General features: G+C 36.4%; 1 pseudogene; it reads right to left on the bottom strand.

Moving 5' to 3' along the window:
* Positions 1-4,975: 4,975 nt before the first annotated feature.
* LOC125650497 (uncharacterized) lies at positions 4,976-6,628 on the bottom strand (annotated as a pseudogene).
* Between the last annotated feature and the right edge of the window lie 9,876 nt (positions 6,629-16,504).

Below are 16,504 nucleotides of genomic sequence, written 5' to 3'. Positions count from 1 at the left end.
TCCCGTGAAATTGTCAATCATGTTGGACTCTCAGAAGGCCGACATATCAGAAGCTGCAAAACTTTTCTACTTTGAACAAAATCTGAATAACAAAGTGACTATGTGTTTAGTTGTTTTTCAACCTCCTTCTTTCATTCCACTACAATGTAAATTCCAAAATTATATCTATGGTCAAAAACTTTGACGAAAAAACTCCACAAGGATTGATTGATTGATTGATTGGATCCTGTTTAACGTCCCTCTCGAGAATTTTCACTCATATGGAGACGTCACCAATACCGGTGAAGGGCTTCAAATTTATGCCTATGCTCTGCGCTTACGGCCATTGGGCAGTGAGGGTTCTTTAGCGTGCTACACCTACTGTGGCACGGGACATCTGTTTTTAAAGTCATCTACGAGGACCCGTGACATTCGGATGTTGCTAAAACTGAAAACGGAACAGAATCATTTATATAACTAAACTAACACCACAAATCGGAAGAAATACTTTATTAAGTTTAAAATCTGAATTGTGGGAATTTGTTTACAAGCGGTAAAACAATTTTCGGCATTGACAGATGTGATAGCGAGCAGCGACTCCTATGGGTAGAAAATGGAAGAACACACGTACTTTATATGCCCCCCCCCCGCCCCCCCCCCCCCCCCCCCCCTGCTCGCATTGACAGATGTGATAGCGAGCAGCGACTCCTATGGGTAGAAAATGGAAGAACACACGTACTTTATATGCCCCCCCCCCCCCCGGTGGTAAAACGTCATTAACGCACATTTACATGTCAATTTTACACATAATACAGTGTATATGTGTACCAACAACAGGGAGTGTGGTATGTATATAACAACGACAATTCATGATCTTATTAAGTCAGCAAGTTAAACATCGTGTGTTTGATATATTATTTTTTTAAGTAATAGAAACGTTGTGAACGCAGCACTCCAATCGTAAATAGGGCGGTCTTTTAGCAGTTTATTTTTAAACTAAATACTTGTATCTTAATATTTAGATCAATAATGAGATGACCTTATAATTCCATTTAAGCATACATTGTCTGTTAGTCTTTTAGAGGTATTTCACATCTGTTAATTTCTCATACTGTAGATCGTAAACTTCACCCTAGTTTCATTGGTTTTGTTTCAAACTTTCGTTCCCGCTGTATATCTCCGGGTTCAACACTAATCCGCAGGATGTCAGTAAATGAACGAACTTTCAAATAATCCTTTATACACACCCGACGCGTTCGCTTTATTTGATGTGAAACATAAATAAATACTTGTATCATACCAGGTGTAGAACTAAATTACGAATAAAAGCAAGTTCGATTTAAGAAGTCTATGTTTGGGGAAAATTGTTGAAAAAATTATTTTAACTTTTTACAATGTTGTTTTCAGGAAGGGGGGGGGGGGAGCTTTTCTTCATTGGATATAAATTTTGAATTATATTTTTTCTTTATTAATATTTTTCATGGCAAATATACATATGCATTAGTATGGAGTATAAGAAACGGTGGATTCTGTGAATTACCTCCCGCTCTCTCTATAATTTCTGCTTCCCTTGTTCACGATAAACTTTTCTGTTCCGTCTTCCGTTTCATTTTCCGTTCCGCGTTTTAGCAACACCCGTGACATTCACACCTGATGCCGAGCGCTTGACGATAGATCTGTCAATACCTGTTTCAACCACAGGGGTTTGTCTTCCGGATTGAGGAAAATAAAAAGGATCCTCTTAAAAAAACCTTTTAAGTCGTTTTGATAAAGATGCCGACACGCTTTGGTAATTAATACTCCGTTTGAATTACATCCCTTGCAAGTAGTATCATGGAAGGCGAAGATAACGAACAGTGATCAATCTCATAACTCTTATAAGCAATACAAAACAGAGAGTTGGGCAAACACGCACCCCAGGATATACCAGAGGTGGGATCAGCTGCCTAGGAAGAGTAAGCATCCCCTGTCAACCGATCACACCCGCCGTGAGCCCTATATCTTGATCAAGACTTATTCGTAGTTAAAATCAGTGTGCCAAGAACGGCTTAAAAACCTGCTTGAAACACATCAGACAGCATTTGACCCAATGATAGGTTGTATTGGCAAACAAGATCGTTATAACGACCGTAGAATTTGCAAAATGCTGATTTTAAACGAGACTGTTGGAACCTCTGCACCATCAAATTGTTTGTCAGTAGCCTGTTTCGATTTAAAAACTGACCACACGCAGAACAAGCTCTTGCGTATCGAATAAGATGAGAGATGTAAACACCATATGCAGGTGATAATGGAATATTGCTACATAAATATGGGAAGTTGACGATAGAGAAGTCGTCAGTTTGTCATAAAGTTGAGTTGTTAGTTTGGCGTTAATATCTACTTTCAATAAAATATCTAAGTATGAAGCAGAAGTGGATGACTCTGTGTTGTCTTTATTTCGAGTTCAGTGGGATATATTGAATCGACATAGGAATGAAAATTATGATTGTAAATAGATAAAACGTCTTCGATACATCTAAATGTCGAAGAATTTTTTCTTCTCACGTAGAAGTTTTTTTAAATACATTCTGCTTCTTAGGAATGTACAAATGGGCAGCAAGCAAAGGAGCACAATTCGTGCCCATGGGATTCCAACCGACTGTTTGAAGACCTGATCACCAAAGACCACGAAGATATTGTCAGTGAGGAAACTGAAGCATATTTTTTATTTCAAATTCAGAGTACTTGTGCGTGGAATCAGAGTGGCTTTTAACAAAGTAATGCTTTTGGATGACTGATCACTAGATATGAATATTTGCGTTTTCCATTTTTGTGGAAGCAGCAACTGTCTATGATGTGAAGAAGTTTAGTCTTTAATTTATCGTGAGGAATGGTCTTGTAAAGAGTTGAAGTCATACGTTTTGATGTTGATTTGAGAAAAGTTTTGTGATTTCAAGTTTACTAGAATATTTTTAGAATCCACATTTTATTCACACCACTTCTGGCATATGTAGTCGCACAGTACATGGGAGGTTTCTCCATCACAGCTGTTAGTATTTTCGTGAGGAGCAAAGATAGGGACTTGGTAGAACATTTACTGGATCCAGCAATGTATCTTTCTTTGTTAGTTTTTTTTAATGAAGTTTAGGAATCTAGTATAGGTATGGTAACTCATATTCATCCGACCCATTGACTGGGATATTAAATGCGTTTAAAACTGACGCATGGTCTTGAAGAATTTCGTCTTTTGAAGGGCAGTTGGAGTATAGGTACTATTACCAAACGTGGAAGTAATGTCAAGTTCGTTTAAAATACAGTTGTAATAATGAGCCTTACAAACAAAGGCAATGTTATTACAAGCATTGTCAGCTGGAACCAAAACATATTCCTCATGTAACCTATCTAATTCTTTTATCACTTCTGGTTTACTAAACACAGAAGGATAGATGGTATGTACTTTTGTTTTCATATGTCTAATGCGAGATTTTAATATTCCTCTTATACTTTTAATCCATTCTGCACCTCCGTGACGGAGTGGTTAGAGTATCGCGCTCAAAAGCACACGTCCTCTCATCTCTGGTTGGTGCAGGTTCGAATCCCGCTCGCGCCGGTAAGTGAGAAAGTTTCTCAGTTTACGTGCGGAAGGTCGGTGGTCTCTTCCCAGGTACATTGCATCTAGGTTCTCTCTTCCACCAATAAAAACTGGGCGCCACCATGTAACTGAAAAATTGTTGAGTGTAACAGAACACATCAATCAATCAATTTAATCCATTCGACAATGTATCAAGTTCTTTATAGTTAGCCCATCATCTAGCATAATCCTCGACAGAATTCATAATAGAAATGAAGTTCTGTCGCCAATTGAAAGATCAAGGTTCTCTGTATTTAGGACCTTTTAGAATAAGTGATTTGAGGTCCTCATTTTCAACTATATCAACATCACCAGTAATGACATGTCCAGCTGGACTATAGTTGAAAGAAGATGAAGAACAAGAACACGTAGGTGAATTAAGTATAAGATGGTCTATATTTAGGCACTGCAAAGTTTGTTTGAAAAGTTTGGATACAATAGTAGAAGTATAAATATATATTTTTTAGGAAATACTGGGTGTAGACTTGAACTTAAAATATTTGGGCCGAAATGTGCTATATTTTGGGCCGAAGTGTTTGACATTCAACTCTATGATTATGGATGTTGCCAATCACCACGGGTTATGGATGATATTCTTTCCAAATCGTGCCGCCAGTTCCTTAAGCTCAAAATTACAGACAAAGGAATAGATGCCGTCAACATCAGCAACATTCTTCGTCCTAAAAAAGTTCACTCGTGTATTCCAACTTATTTCAAGTTCAGGTCTACACCCAGTATTTCCTACAAATATACTTCTACTATTGCATTCAAACTTTTCAATTATAAACAAACTTTGCAGTGCCTAGATATAGACCGAATGTTTATATTCAGGTGTTGAAAAAATCCAATATAGACTAGCTGTGGCTTCTTAAAATAACGTATGTAAAACTCTCAATGGAACAGAGTAGAGTTTTGTGCGAATATGGTGTGGACCTAAATTGTCTGTTGACGTAAGGTAAAAGTGAATCAAACATGACATCATTTATACTTGGTCTTTTATATAAACGATGTCCGTGACTGCGTTTCCGTCTTTGAGTATTGGGAAAGAGTTCCATCACATTAACGTTATTTCCTTGTGGACTAGTCAAATTTCCCACATTATATACGTTATCATTGCATCCGTATGTAAATACCATAGGCGTAGCTTGGGTTCGAATATTACCGAGGCAGGGAGTCTGGGCGGCTGCGCCCCTCAGAAGCTATCGACATTTTAACAACGTAAAAGGTGGTGGGGTTTTTTTTTTTTACCGAGGCAGCTGCCTCGGTTGCCTCAATGGAAGCTACGCCACTGAATACAGTACCTAAGGTCCTGATCCAGTGATCTCGTTGTCTACGAAAAGGGGTACTTAATGTTGGACTATTTGTGTGGTGGTAAATGTTTTCCAAAATCCTTACCTTCATGAACAGTATGGAGTGGTCCGGTGAGTTGAAATATTTGTACAAAAGTTGGTTAACAACAGTATTTATTTGAAATCTGTGCACCGATCTTCTTTTATTAAGTGAACCCTTAGTTTCTCCAACATAAATTAAGCCACATAGGTTACACTCAATAGTGTAGACAATGTTAGAAGATTTACAATTCAAATTATCAACAGTTTTAGTACAAAAACTACGTCCAGTGAGATTACTACTACATGAATTTCTGGTGATCAGTATGTCACAGCATATCAAAGCAAGGAACGAAAGTCGCCATCATGGAAAAAATAACTCCACTCAATTCAACATCTGTACTCTAAACTAACAATTTATTGGATTATCGTGGCAAAATTTGCTGCAGCGATGATTTTCCTAAATGATGATAACTCCGTTTATCTGATTAGGATATAGGGCTCACGGCGGGTATGACCGGTCGACAGTGGATGCTTACTCCTCCTAGGCACCTGATCCCACGTCTGGTGTGTCCAGAGGTCCGTGTTTGCCCAACTATCTATTTCGTATTGCTTACAGGAGTTGAGATTGATCACTGATCGTTACCTTCACCTTTCATGATGTACCTGTTGCTAGTTGACACACATTCCATTAAAGGAAAAGACACACAATTTCAACTATTTTGAGGGCCATCTCGTCAAATATTACGCATAGGGAACTGCATCACTTGCACCGCCGCTTACATTCACTAAGTTTCTCGCTGGTGTCTCACAATAATGGCTGTGGTAACTGGAGGGTTACGGGGCTGAGTAAGCCGTTGCCTCTTCCGACTGGAAAAGTCCCCGATCAAACATTGTGCAACATCCAGTGAGAATTCATTTAGCGAGTAATGCCTATGAGGTTTCATGGTACATGGGGTATTCAACCATAGAAGGGAGCCGTTGATAACACATATCTCCAAAATAAAATTCATGAAGTATTTCCAGAATTTCTTGGAAGGTCTTCCAACTAGATTTTTTGACCTGTATTGCTGTGACCGGTCCACTCCCACAGTAGTTCTGCTGATAGTGCTCTATGACAAAGGGCGCTGAAGCAAGACCATACTACCACCTCTCACTCGCCTTCCCACAGGTTCATCACCCAGAGGGCTAGACACATGAACCTAAAACATATACTTTTGATAATAAACAAAATACATGTAAAACTTATACGGTACCAATTTTGATACACCATATATAATGACAGATTCTACTTGAATAATGATACAATTCAACTTCTGTTTACCGGTTTGTTATTCCAAACGGTTATCACCATATTCCCATGCTGCATTTGTTGCGCATCCCCCACGTTCTTAATTTGGATTTTTCAAGTTGACTGGAAATCCTCTTCTGTTTGACATGATAGTTACACATGCATATATCCCATACGTTTCCAGACATTGAACCAAAGGAATCGAAGTGAAAAATCTGTAATGAATAATTATTCTAACAATTTTGTGGGGGAAAGTACCAGTAAAATACATTTTATTTACGTTACATTACATAGGTCTAAAATTATATGAATAATTTGTAGATATGCACCTGTCAAAAAATACATGATGGCCTTTCCACTTGATTTCCTTGCATAGGTGCTTAACGACTCTTTCTCTCCAAGACTCTGTCCTCGCATGTCGTCAAATTTGCCAAGATATAGGCGATATTCGTGTGTTTAACCATTTGGTTCACAACGCATCCACACTTGTAAAATGCATATAAATGCTATGCCTAAATTTGCAATGATCGTTGATTTTGAAAATTTCTAAAATTAGTCTGCAATTTGCCTTTAAGTTCCTTGCAAAGTAAATATTTATGATGGTTTTGATATATAAACAAAATTTCTCAATAAAATGGAATGTCATTATGAATAGTATGGCATGTGAAACGTTGCAATATTTGATCTTTTCCATTTGCATTGTATAATTTTTCATTTGCATTGTATAACTTCCATTTGTATTGTATATTTTTCCATTTGTATTCTATATTTTCCATTTGTATTGTATAATTTTCCATTTGTATTATATATATTTTTCGTTTGCATTGTATAATTTCCATTTGCATTGCAAAATCTTTCATTTGTATTTCATCCGAGGGATTGTTTATTTTGATTTGTTACGAAGGATTTCATTAGTTTAGGTCCCACTTATATTTAGCCGTGACGTACCACAAATAGACTTACTATGCTACATGTACGCGCACAGTGGCGTAGTAGTGGGTTGTTTTTTTTTATCCGAAAGATCTGTGATTCTCACTTTTAGATAGCAATGCGTATGGGAAAGTAGTAACTGGTTTGATGCAACCATGACACAAGTAGAACTCGAACATGCGACCTCACGGTTACGAACCAAAGGATATATCACTGAACTATCGCGATCGGTTCCATATAAGGACTAATTGAACATACGTGTAGCTAGCAATGTGGAATTTTGCGCCGGGAGACCCCCCCCCCCCTTCCTTCACAAATATGATATTTTATATATAGATGTCGAAAAAAGCATGCATGTACGTTCTATTTTGTCAAAACGCACTTGTTCCAGGGATGGATCCAAGAATTGCGGTTACGGGGGCGCCACCTTATGAGGCAGGGGATTTGGGGAGCGTCTTGAGGCGGCCCCCAGTGGGTCCAGGGGGCGAAGCCCCCGAAAGCTCCTGGATTTTACAGATTTTATAGGGCTTGAAATATGTCATTTTTAATAAAGTAAAATTAGTAAAATGACGCATATTTCTAGGGTTTCTGGAAAAATTAAGTTCTCTCAATAAAGTAATTCAAGAAATCAAAAGATTTTGTCATTTATTTCTCCGGGAATGGAAGAAATTATTGCTTCTTTTATCTTTTAATACATTTTTCTAAACAAGATACCAAGATTTACCTTAAATTTAAAAATGGGGGGGGGGGGGGGGGCGCTGAATGCGCCCCCTCTTAAATCCGCCACTGACTTCGCCCTCCCCCTGTAAGCCCCCCACCCCCACCCCCACCCCCCTCCGCCAAGGCTTTGCACTGGACTCACTAGGGATGTTAATACAGTCCCCAGACATCCACCAGTTTACTGCATCCTTTCGTTCAGAATTATCTAGATCAGCCAGTGGTTAAATAGGAGACTGGTTTGAATATGCTGATCACATTAGACGCATAAAAGCGATCAATTAATTGGGGCGGGGGGGGGGGGGGGGTGTACGCCATTACACTTAGCAAATACGTTACATTCCTGCGAAACGTGGCTCCTGAACTTTACCTCTTCAACATCTCGCGCATTACCAAATTCAATAAACGATAACTTGAAGATTAATCCATTGAATAGCTGTAACAAGCCAAACTCGATGTTAACAATTGGTGGGGACACAAAGGCCGAATTAAGTCCCCCGAATCTACTGAATTCTGACTAAATAAAAATGTGTATGCTTTTCTGGACAGTTCTATTTCAGAAAAAATGATCAAGGGGGGGGGGGGGGGATTCGCCATTACTAGAGCTAGCTACGTATTTTCAAAAATAACTAGTTCTGCATGGACCTGATCGCGGTAGCTCAGTAATATATCGCTTGGTTTGTGGACGAGAGGTCGTGAGTTCGAGAACCGTTACTGTCATTGCCGCATCAAACCTAAGACATAAACAAAGACAGTGGTTGCTCCTTTGCCAAACACTCGGCATTTAAAAGTGAGAATCACGGGTCTTTCCGTAATGACCTTAAAAACAGATATTCCGTATCGCTGCACAGGCATTGGCACGATAAAGATCCGTCATTGATACGGCCCTGTGTGGTACATCAGTGACGTTAACTAATGAAATTCTTCGTAACAAATCAAAATAAACATTCCCTGGATGCAATACAAATGAAAAATTATACAATGCAAATGGAAAATATAGAATACAAATGGAAAATTATACAATACAAATGGAAATTATACAATGCAAATGAAAAATTATACAATGCAAATGGAAAATATAGAATACAAATGGAAAATTATACAATACAAATGGAAAAGATCAAATATTGCAACGTTTGACATGCCATAGAATAGATATCTAATTACATGTAGCTGTACGATGTAATGTTAATTCTTGATAAACAAATATGAATCTTTAGGTGAATGTCATACCTCCAGCCCTCGCTTTATTGGCTTGCAGGAAGTGTATTGTCGAGCATAATGCTGTCCTTTGTAAATCGAAGGTTTTTATAAGGGTGGATCTGTAGCTCTCAGTTCGATCCAATTATATTTTTCAGAAAGCTACAGTTCTGCAGCTAATCTTTACAAGGCTAGTTGTATTCGGCGCGTCAATCGTGGTCAGTGTTTTCCAGCAGAATTTGCTGTGATAATAAACACTCTCGTGAGCTTGATTTGCTAATTACTTTTTAGCTTTATCGCTTGTTTTTTACGGAAATAGCTTACACAAATATCGAGCCCACTTTTTTTCAGGTACAACAAACTAATAATACTTGTGTCTTTTAGCTATCGATTTATATTTTGCCCTAAACTGTTTATATTTATATGAGAATTCACAATTTTAGGTGCTAGAATACAACACACAGTGGTTGCCACTTATATGACAAATAATTATTTACTAAATAAATAAGTAGTCCCTCCCCAGTGTCTAAATATTAATCAGCCGTCAGACTTTTATCAATTGAAATGTACATAATTCCTACTCAAATTGTTAATATCATATTTTTCAATATAGTTACCTCGCCTGGGTTCATTTGAAGCCAGACCCCCTCACCCTTTATCAACACAATTTCTCCCAATGCCATATTCAACCAATACCGCGCATATAAGACCCTAACTGGTACTTGATATATTCGGTAGGGAGTGATAAAATTTCAGATAAACTGTTCAGTATTTGCATCATATATGAGAATGGATTTAATTTATAAATACATTGACGTACAATTCTTTTGGAATAGATTATTGATAAACCACAGGCCTTCGGGCATTGATTATGCCTCCCCCTTATTTTTTTCTGATCTGGGATCAATACACTTTTATTTTTATACTTATGTTTTGTAAATATACATTAAAGATTCTAGAAATTTCTGTTATGTATTAGTAAAATCTCTCGTTATCAGTGATGATATTTCTGCTTACAATCGCTGAAAACGTGATTTATTACATTTTAGGTGATAGATAATGTATATTTATATGCATAAGTAAAAAATGTGTGTAGAAGGTTAGGGGGTGGGGGTGGTGTCGTGTTGCATGATTCATCATGCCGCAAGTGCCTGTGTATATTTAATCTACTCTTATTTGCGACTTCTGGTGAAATAACGAGCCCGAAACGTACAATTAAAAATAAGCGATAAATTTTCTTTAGAAAAATTGTGACGCGTGAACGCGCCGAATAAAACTAGCCCTTTATAAGGACTTTGTATCTATAATGAATTGATAGCTCTGAAGGTTAGTATAGAGAAAAATCGAGTTTACACATACATCCATTAAACTTCCGAGTCGAAAAAACGCCAATACTCCTAATGACCCTCATTTTTGATCTAGCGACGTCGAATGCATTTCGTTTACCTGAAATTATGAACTTGCGTGGATTATCTCAATTCTAGTCTAATCTTGCGGTCCTCTGCACAATGCAGTGCGACACATTAGCTATTGTATAACTAAGTGTAATATCGATCGTAGCTGGGATAAGACGATAATTGTGTTGCCGTGGTCTATGTCTTGACGACATAAAACAAACGATATAGTGGTGGGTTTAAGTGAGGAGACAGTCCAGACGCTTAGTTTTCGGTATTGTAACACATACATGTGTACGTGAGTGAAAGTTGTTAACACGGTAAACACGTGTAGTCTGATGCTGACATGGTTTATTCACTGAAGTTCTATATTCATACACAGAGATAAAGCGCGGGAAATTACTCATAGGCGTAGCTTGGGTTCGAATATTACCGAGGCAGGGGGTCGGGGGGGGGGGGGGGGGGGGGGGGGGCGCAGCCCCCCAGAAGCTATCGACATTTTAACAACGTAAAAGGTGTTTTTTTTACCGAGGCAGCTGCCTCGGTTGCCTCAATGGAAGCTACGCCATTGTTACTGCATACTCGGGTTTTACATTACACCAATAAAAGTAGTTCTAATATTAATAGCAACAGTCATTACATGAAAATATGTGGTATCACAGCTCATATCGAGTTTCCGAGTTTAAATTCTTGGTATACCTGGTGATTTAATACTTGGTGACAATCCTTCCCTCCCAAATCATTGCCTTAGATGAGGTTTAGAATAGGTCCTCAGTAGCCCTTGCTTGTCGTAAAAGGCGATTAAATGGGACAGTCCTTCGGATGAGACTGCATAAACGGAGACTCTGTGTCTGACTGTCACCGGGCTAGTTGTATTCGACGCTTTTTTTTTTTTAAAAGACAACAAACTAATGATACCTAGTGTCTTTTAGCTATCAATATATATCTCTGCCCTAAACTGTTTGTATTTATATGAGAATTCACAATTTTAGGTGCTAGTATATTTCAACATATATAACACACAGTGGTTTCCACTTTTATGATAAATAATTACTACATAAATAGATCAGAGTCCCTCCCTAGTATTTAAATTTTAATCAGCCGTCAGACTTTTATCAATTGTTATGTACATAATTTCTACTCAAATTGTTAATATCATATTTTTCAATATATGTACCTCGCCTGAATCAATTTGAAGCCAGATCCCCCCCCCCCCCCCCCTTTGTTCCTTCAATACAATTTATCCAAATGCCGTAATATTAAACCGAAACCGCGCATATAATACCCTAACTGGTACTTGATATATTCGGAAAGGAGTGATAAAATTTCAGATAAACTGTTCAGTATTCGCATTATATATGAGAATGAATTTAATTATACATTGACGTACAGTTCTTTAGAATAAATTCATGTTAAACCACAGGCTTCGGACATGGATTGCGCTCTCTCTCTCTCTCTCTCTCTCTCGCGCGCACACACACACACACACACACACACACACACGTCTGATTTTTGCCCCCGAGACCTCAGATCGGGGGCATATTGTTTTTGTCCTGTCTGTCATTCTATCATTCTGTCTGAAACTTTAACCTTGCTAATAACTTCTGAACAGTAAGTGCTAGAGCTTTGATATTTCACACGAGTATTTCTTGTGACAAGACCTTTCCATGGGAACAAAAATGTTTGACCCTTTGACCTTGGAGTTTGACCTACTTTTAAAATATTTGACATTCGTCATAATTTTTAAATGGTAAATTGATATTAGAGCTTTCATATTGCACATGAGCATTTTTTGTGACAAGATCTTTCTACTGGTACCAAGATATTTGTCCTTGTGACATTGTCCATTATCGGGGGCATTTGTGTTTCACAAAGACATCTTGTTTCTGATCTGAGTTTTTTCTTCTTTTTATACATTAAGATAATCGAAATTTCTTATGTATTAGTAAAAATTTCGTTGTCAGTGTTGATATTTCTTTTTATAATCACTGAAAACGTTTTATTTAAGGTATGACTTTAATTATGGGGCAATTTATACGAGTATAACCTGGTTTGGGTCAGTTTACGCTTTTATAATCCGCGACTTCTGGTGAAATATCGAGCCCGACGATTAAAACTAGTATAACTAACACCGAACACCTAAACAATTTTATGCTGGTCGTGTAAAGCAATCGCATCTTCTCGTCTTGCCAGAAAGGCCCGAGAATGTGCGTTTGGTATGATATTGCCTCGCTTCGTTCTGGAAATTTCCATAAGGCTGATTCAAGACTAAAATCACGGATTGCAGAAACGAACAGGCATTTTATTTATTCAACAATTATCAGAACTTATTTCATCTGTAAGATCAAAATCAAGCGTCGATAAGCAACGGATTAATTTCATATCGTATTATCTTAAGTTGGCATTTAAAAAAAAAAGAAAACTGGCTTAGATCCGCCAGTTTACTTTCATTTTTGCTATTTCAGGGTAGTTTCTCGGAAACGGAAGTAGGATTTTAATTAATTTTACGATATTTACTAATTAAGTAAGATTCTTTTATAGCTTACAGACTTCATCTTACATATGAAACAATATTGAAGGTGCAAGCAGTAACTCTGGAGCAAGAGTTTCGGAGTTTATTGGCTATAGAAAGCAGTGATCGATATCACAAATATGATCCATTTATGCCCCATAACACTAAAATATTCTAATGTCTTGTTTTGTTAGAACTCAGTAGTTTCATGGGGCTTTGATCCTAGCCTGCAATGGGGGCTCCAGGACAGCCTCCATAATTTTTTTCGCCCCCTCCACGTTCAGATATATTTGGATCTGTTACTTTAAATGAATTAATACTATTTGATAAATGAGTGCAAATTGAGTTCAGGTCCAGGTATTTTGTTTACAAAACTTCCATACATCCTCATTCTAAATTCGTTTATATTATCTCTTCCGCAATGTCTAATGAGGCTTCTGACATTTCGAGATTGTTGTTACGAGGAAAGTTTATTGTTTCCCAACTTTGTTGTCATTACGGATACAGATATTGCCTGAAATTTAGTCACAAGCTTCCTCGCGGAGGAATTCAAGTGTAATTAGCATTTCAGCTAGAAGTAGGTCAAACAGTTTTTTTGTTGTTATGGATACAGGTATTGCCCTGAAACCCCTCTCAGTGAAGTACACATTCTGTTCACATTTCAACTTATTTGGTGCACATAGGCCTACTTTAGGGCGAAGAGTAGATAAAATGGTTTCCTGGACTTTGTATCCTCATAGATAGATATTGCAATGACATTTTGTCACAATCTCCCTCTCAGAGAAGTACATAATTAGTTCACATGTCAGATGGATTGGTGCACCATTGACCCACTTTAAGGCTTTTCTATTCAGAATGTGTGTTGCATCAATTCAGAGTGCATCTTCCAGGTTGAATTTCACTGTCCGATTGGCGTATATTGTACCGTTTGCGGTACTCTTGTTCGGGTGTAGAATACATCGTTTGCGGTACTCTTGTTCGTTTGCGGTACTCTTGTTCGTTTACGGTACTCTTGTTCGGGTGTAGAATACATCGTTTGCGGTACTCTTGTTCCGGTGTAGAATACATCGTTTGCGGTACTCTTGTTCGTTTGCGGTACTCTTGTTCGGGTGTAGAATACATCGTTTGCGGTACTCTTGTTCCGGTGTAGAATACATCGTTTGCGGTACTCTTGTTCGGGTGTAGAATACGTATATTATGCGAAATACGTAGTTTGTAGGGGAGAATTGCTTGAACATAAGCAACACATAATATGTCTCCTGGCGTCTTTCTACACTTCAAAACATTAAACGATTGTGATTTCAGACGCGTTACTGACATCTTTGTAGCAGTTTCAGCTGAGAAGTTTTGGAGATTGTTTGTTGCTAAAATAGAATTCAACAACGCTGTCTTCTCTGACTTTGTCTAGATTTTCGTATTGGCGGAAATGTCTTATTAATTTAACTGACCTCTATAATTACGAATTTGCCAAATGACATTAACCTTAGTGAACATTGAAATTATGCTTTACGTACATATACTATGCTCACTGGGATTTCCACTGATAGAAGAATTGATTTATTTGTGTGGTACTAACACAACGAGCTTGGCCCCTGTGATTTCATGCTATTGAAAATGGTGACATGGAATGCAGTCCCAAAACCCTCTTGAAAATTTTCTCCCCTTTTGAAACAGTTGTAATTTTCGTCGTACATCTTGCAATTAATAATGAAATTCAATATTAAAATCTTAAAAACATAACGAAAACGCCAGATGACATCACAAAAGACATCAAAATCATGCATTGTTGGAAATTGTCAATACATGTACATGTATATTGGGAATGGTTGTATCCTACGTTATACTTTCATAGAATGGTTGTATCCAGCTTGCTATTCTAATCATCATTAATAATCATCTTAATTGCAAACTTTTCTTCATGACGTTTATGGTATGAATTTGTAATGTTGTCTTTGTATACATGTACATTTATAATGCTGTTGTCTTTGTATACATTTGTAATGATGTTGTCTTTGTATACATTTATAATGATGTTGTCTTTGTATATATTTATAATGATGTTGTCTTTGTATACATTTATAATGATGTTGTCTTTGTATACATTTGTAATGATGTTGTCTTTGTATACATTTGTAATGATGTTGTCTTTGTATACATTTATAATGATGTTGTCTTTGTATACATTTATAATGATGTTGTCTTTGTATACATTTGTAATGATGTTGTCTTTGTATACATTTGTAATGATGTTGTCTTTGTATACATTTATAATGATGTTGTGTTTGTATACATTTGTAATGATGTTGTCTTTGTATACATTTGTAATGATGTTGTCTTTGTATACATTTGTAATGATGTTGTCTTTGTATACATTTATAATGATGTTTTCTTTGTATATATTTGTAATGATGTTGTCTTTGTATACATTTATAATGATGTTGCCTTTGTATACATTTGTAATGATGTTGTGTTTGTATACATTTATAATGATGTTGTCTTTGTATACATTTATAATGATGTTGTCTTTGTATACATTTGTAATGATGTTGTCTTTGTATACATTTGTAATGATGTTGTCTTTGTATACATTTATAATGATGTTGTCTTTGTATACATTTGTAATGATGTTGTCTTTGTATACATTTATAATGATGTTGTCTTTGTATACATTTGTAATGATGTTGTCTTTGTATACATTTGTAATGATGTTGTCTTTGTATACATTTGTAATGATGTTGTGTTTGTATACATTTGTAATGATGTTGTCTTTGTATACATTTGTAATGATGTTGTGTTTGTATACATTTATAATGATGTTGTCTTTGTATACATTTGTAATGATGTTGTCTTTGTATACATTTATAATGATGTTGTCTTTGTATACATTTGTAATGATGTTGTGTTTGTATACATTTATAATGATGTTGTCTTTGTATACATTTATAATGATGTTGTCTTTGTATACATTTATAATGATGTTGTCTTTGTATACATTTATAATGATGTTGTCTTTGTATACATGTACATTTATAATGATGTTGTCTTTGTATACATTTGTAATGATGTTGTCTTTGTATACATTTGTAATGATGTTGTCTTTGTATACATTTGTAATGATGTTGTGTTTGTATACATTTGTAATGATGTTGTCTTTGTATACATTTGTAATGATGTTGTGTTTGTATACATTTATAATGATGTTGTCTTTGTATACATTTATAATGATGTTGTGTTTGTATACATTTGTAATGATGTTGTCTTTGTATACATGTACATTTATAATGATGTTGTCTTTGTATACATTTGTAATGATGTTGTCTTTGTATACATTTGTAATGATGTTGTCTTTGTATACATTTGTAATGATGTTGTGTTTGTATACATTTATAATGATGTTGTCTTTGTATACATGTATATTTATAATGATGTTGTCTTTGTATACATTTGTAATGATGTTGTCTTTGTATACATTTGTAATGATGTTGTCTTTGTATATATTTATAATGATGTTGTCTTTGTATACATTTGTAATGATGTTGT

Source organism: Ostrea edulis, chromosome 5 (genome assembly GCF_947568905.1).
Source record: "Ostrea edulis chromosome 5, xbOstEdul1.1, whole genome shotgun sequence".
NCBI lineage: Eukaryota > Metazoa > Mollusca > Bivalvia > Ostreida > Ostreidae > Ostrea > Ostrea edulis.
The sequence above is the reverse complement of the archived record's forward strand: the minus strand, read 5'-3'. Positions and strand labels throughout refer to the sequence as shown.